Consider the following 6,000-nt stretch of genomic DNA (forward strand, 5'->3'; position numbering starts at 1 on the left):
CTTGTGAGCTGGGCCTGTACTGTAGGCGCATCCCGGAAAGAGGGAGTGCCTCTGCTTCAATAGCCTGCCTGAAGAAAGGTGGGCATTCTGTCAGTGAAGTTCCTGCCCAAGAAGGGAACCTGACCCGGTACCAGAAGTTCCAATAGAGAGCATTTGAAGGAAGAGATGGGCAGACGTCAAGGCAAGACCTTGTCCAACAATCTGAAAAACAACATGAAAACACCAGATCCCAACGACCTTACAATAGAAGGACTTGAACACCTTAACCCAGAAGAAGTGGAAAAAAGTGTCATTAGGAAAGCGATAGAGTCCCTTAAACAGGATATGAATAACTCCCTTAAAGAACTGGATGAGAAATACAACAAAAAGATTGAAGAAATGAGTAAAGAAATGGATGAGAAGTATAACAAAAACTTCGAATAAATGAGAAAATCTGTGAATGATACACTGGGAAACCAAGAAAAAACAATCAAACAGGTAATGGAAACAGTTCAAGAATTGAAAACTGAAATGGAGGCAGTGAAGAAAACACAAAACGAGGACCGGCTGGATATGGAAAATCTAGGTAAACGAACAGAGACTACAGAATCAAGCATAACCAATAGGCAACAAGAGATGGAAGAACAAATCTCAGAGTCTGAAGATACCATAGGGAAAATAAATGCTCTGATCAAAGAAAACAGCAAATCCAACAAATTCTCATCACAAAACATTCAAGAAATCTGGGACACAATAGAAAAACCAAATCTAAGAATAATAGGGATTGAAGAAGGAGAACTGCAGATCAAAGGACCAGAAAATATATTCAACAAAATTATAGAAGAAAACGTTCCCAACCTAAAGAATGATATTCCTATGAAGGTTCAAGAAGCATACAGAACACCGAATAGACTGGATCAAAAAAAAAATCCCCTCGCCATATAATAATCAAAACACAAAACATACAGATTAAAGAAAGAATATTAAGAGCTGCAAAGGAAAAGGATCAAGCAACTTATAAAGGTAAACCTATCAGACTTACACCAGACTTCTCTATGGAATCCAAAGAAGCCAGAAGATCCTGGATAGAGGTACTGCAGAAACTAAGAGAGCATGGATGCAAACCCAGACTACTATACCCAGCCAAGCTATCGTTCACTATCAACGGAGAAAACAAAATATTCCAGTATAAGAACAAATTTAAACAATTCGTAGCCACAAACCCAGCCTTACAGAAAGTAATAGAAGGAAAATCGCAACCCAAGGAATCCAACATTGCCAACACTGCCTACAATAACTCAGACATCTAGCGACCCTTCATGAGCTTAACTCAAAGAAGGGACACATACAAACTCTATTAAACAAAAAAACAAAAAAAATAATAACCGGAGTCAACAACCACTGGTCATTAATATCACTTAATATTAATGGACTCAATTCACCTATAAAAAGGCACAGACTAAGAGACTGGATACAAAAACAGGATCCAACATTCTGCTGTTTACAAGAAACACACCTCAACCACAAAGACAGACATCTACTCAAGTAAAGGGTTGGGAAAAGGTTTTTCAAGCAAACGGACCTAAGAAACAAGCAGGTGTGGCCATTCTAATTTCCAACAAAATTGACTTCAAACTAAAATCAATCAGAAGAGATGGAGACGGACATTTTATACTCATAACAGGAACAATTCATCAGGAGTAAGTCTCAATCCTGAATATTTATGCCCCTAATATAAAGTCTCCTACTTATGTAAAAGAAACACTTCTAGAACTCAAGGCAGTCAACAAACCACACACACTAATAGTAGGAGACTTCAACACTCCTCTCTCACCAATGGACAGGTCAATCAGACAGAAACCTAACAGAGAAATAAGAGAATTATTGGAGGTATTGAATCAAATGGACTTAACAGACATCTATAGAACATTCCACCCAAGTAGGAAAGAATATACTTCTTCTCTGCAGCTCATGGAACCTTCCCGAAAATTGAACACATACTTGGTAACAAAGCAAACTTCCACAGATACAAAAAATTATTAGTAACCACCTCTGTCTTGTCAGACCACCATGGATTAAAGTTAGAATTCAAGAACAGTGCTACCCCAAAAAAAAACAACAAACTCATGGAAGTTGAACAGTCAACTACTGAATCACCCCTGGGTCAAGGAAGAAATAAAGAAAGAAATTAAAGTCTTCCTTGAATTTAATGAAAATAAAGACACAACATACTCAAACCTATGGGACACTAAGAAAGCAGTGCTAAGTGGAAAGTTCATAGCACTAAGTGCCCAATTAAATAAAACGGAGAAAGCACACATTGAAGACTTAACAGTACACTTGAAAGCTCTAGGAAAAAAAGAAGCTGATTCACCCAGGAGGTCTAGAAGACTGGAAATAATCAATCTGAGGGCTGAAATCAACAAAATAGAAACACAGAAAACAATCCAAAGAATCAATGAATCAAAAAGCTGGTTCTTGGAGAAAATCAACAAGATCGACAAACCCCTATCCAAATTAATCAAACGGCAGAGAGAGAACATGCAAATTAATAAGATCAGAAATGAAAAGGGGGACATAACCACAGACACAGAGGAAATTCAGAGAATCATTAGATCTTACTACGAAAGTTTATATGCCACAAAGTTGGAAAATGTTAAAGAAATGGACATTTTTTTAGATAAGTACCATATACCAAAGTTGAACCAAGACCAGGTAAACAATCTAAATAGACCTGTCATTCATGAAGAATTAGAAGCTGTTATCAAAAATCTCCCTACCAAAAAAAGCCCAGGACCAAATGGTTTCAATGCAGAATTCTATCAGAAATTCCAGGAAGAGCTAATACCTATACTCCTTAATGTATTTCACAATATAGAAACAGAAGAATCATTGCCAAACTATTTTTATGAAGCTACAGTTACCCTGATACCAAAACCACACAAAGACACAACCAAGAAAGAGAATTACAGACCAATCTCACTGATGAACATTGACGCAAAAATACTCAATAAAATACTGGCAAACCGAATCCAAGAACACATTAGAAAAATAATCCATTATGATCAAGTGGGCTTCATCACAGAGATGCAGGACTGGTTCAACATACGCAAATCTATCAATGTAATCCATCATATAAATAAACTGAAAGAAAAAAAACCATATGATCATTTCATTGGATGCTGAAAAAGCATTTGACAAAATTCAACACCTCTTTATGATAAAGGTGTTGGAGAGATTGGGTATACGAGGATCATACCTAAATATAATAAAAGCAATATATAGCAAGCCGACAGCTAACATCAAATTGAATTGAGAGAAACTCAAAGCCATTCCACGAAAATCAGGAACACGACAAGGCTGTCCACTCTCTCCATACCTCTTCAATATAGTACTTGAAGTTCTAGCAATAGCAATAAGACAACAGAAGGGGATCAAGGGGATTCGAATTGGAAAGGATTAAGTTAAACTTTCGTTATTTGCAGATGATATGATAGTGTACATAAGTGACCCCAAAAACTCTACCAAAGAACTCCTATAGCTGATAAACACCTTTAGTAATGTGGCAGGATATAAGATCAACTCCAAAAAATCGGTTGCCCTCCTATACACAAAGGATAAAGAAGCAGAGAGGGAAATCAGAGAAACATCACCTTTCATGATAGCCACAAATAGCATAAAATATCTTGGGGTAAATATAACCAAGGAAGTGAAAGACCTATTTGACAAGAACTTTAAGTCCTTGAAGAAAGAAATTGAGGAGGATACCAGAAAATGGAAAGACCTCCCCTGCTCTTGGATTGGGAGAATCAACATAGTAAAAATGGCAATTCTACCTAAAGTAATCTATAGATTCAATGCAATTCCCATCAAAATCCCATCAAACTTCTTCACAGACCTTGAGAGAACAATAATCAAGTTTATATGGAAAAACAAAAAACCCAAGATAGCCAAAACAATCTCATACAATAAAGGAAACTCTGGAGGCATTACCATCCCTGACTTCAAACTCTATTACAAAGCAGCAATATTGAAAACAGCTTGGTATTGGCATAACAACAGAGAAGTCGACCTATGGAATCGAATAGAAGACGCGGGTATTAACCCACAAACTTATGAACACCTAATTTTTGACAAGGGAGCTAAAGGTATACAATGGAAGAAGGAAAGCATCTTTAACAAATGGTGCTGGCATTACTGGATGTCAACCTGTAGAAGAATGAAAGTAGATCCATATCTATCACCATGCACAAAACTCAGGTCCAAATGGATTAAAGACATCAACATTAATCCGAGCACTTTGAACCTGATAGAAGAGAAAGTGGGAAGTAGTCTACAAGATATAGGCACAGGAGACCACTTCCTAAGCAGAACCCCAGGAGCGCAGACAATAACAGAAACAATGAATAAATAAGACCTACTGAAACTGAGAAGCTTCTGTAAAGCAAAGGACACTGTCAGTAAGACAAAAAGGCTACCTTCGGACTGGGAGAAGATCTTCACCAACCCCTCATCAGACAAAGGTCTGATCTCCAAAATATACAAAGAACTCAAGAAACTAGACACTAAAACTCTAATTAACCCAATTAAAAATGGGGGTACTGAACTGAACAGAGAATTCACAACAGATGAACTTCAAATGGCCAAAAGGCACTTAAGGTCATGCTCAACCTCCTTAGCGATCAGGGAAATGCAAATCAAAACAACTTTTTGATATCATTTACACCTGTCAGAATAGCCAAACTCAAAAACACCAATGATAGCCTATGCAGGAGAGGATGTGGAATGAGGGGAACACTCATCCATTGTTGGTGGGAATGCAAACTCGTGCAGCCACTGTGGAAATCAGTGTGGCGGGTTTCTCAGGAAACTGGGAGTCAACCTCCCTCAGGACCCAGCAATTCCATTCTTGGGAATATACCCAAGAGATTCCCTAACATACTACAAAAGCATTTGTTAAACTATGTTCATAGCAGCACTATTTGTAATAGCCAGAACCTGGAAACAACCTAGGTGTCCCTCAATAGAAGAATGGTTAAAAAGGTGTGGAACATATACACATTAGAGTTTTACTCAGCGGTAAAAAACAATGACATCTTGAATTTTGCATGCAAATGGATGGAAATAGAAAACGCTTTACTGATTGAGGTAAGCCAGACCCAAAAAGAGGAATATGGTATGTATTCACTCATAAGTGGATTCTAACCATAATTAAAGGTCTTTGAGCCTATCACTCGTGATCCCAGAGAAGCTAAATAAGAAGGTGAACCTGATGAAAATCATGTAGCTATCCTCCTGGAGATTGGAAATTGACAAGAGTCCTAGGTAACCTAGGGTACATGGGGGGGGGGGTTGGGAGGGTTGTTGGAAGGGGAGAGGGTTAGAGAGAAGGGAGAAGGGGAGGAATGGGGAAAGCTCGGTGGACTGGGATGGGGGGGAGGGAGGAAGGATGGATATGGGATCAGGGAAGAATATATTTCAACTAAGGGAGTCATTTTAGGGTTTACAGGAGTCTTGATTATAAATGGGATCCCATGTCCAAGGAGAGATGCCCAGATTTTTCTCTGGACAGAGGAGAGGGTGACTGAAACGGCCTTGGCCCATAACCATACTGATGAATATTTTGCTTATCACCATAGAACCTTCATCTGGCGATGGATGGAGATAGAGACAGAGACCCACATTGGAACACTGGACTTAATTCCCTAGGTCCAAAGGAGAAGCAGAAGGAAAGAGAACGTGAGCAAAGAAGGCAAGATCAGAGGGAACCTTCATCCGTCGATAGATGGCGATATAGTCGGAGACCCACATTGGAGCACCAGACTGAGCCCCCCAAGGTCCAAATGAGGAGCAGAAGGAGGAAGAAAATGAAAAAGAAAATCATGACTGCGAGGGATGCGATCACCCACTGATACAAGGGGACGGATCTAATGAGAGTTTACCAAGGCCAGTTGGACTGGGATTGAACGAGCATGTGATCCAACCAGATTCTCTGAATGTGGCCGGATTCTCTGAATGTGG

This window comes from Myodes glareolus, chromosome 15 (genome assembly GCF_982192425.1).
Source record: "Myodes glareolus chromosome 15, mMyoGla1.1, whole genome shotgun sequence".
NCBI classification, from domain to species: Eukaryota; Metazoa; Chordata; class Mammalia; order Rodentia; family Cricetidae; genus Myodes; species Myodes glareolus.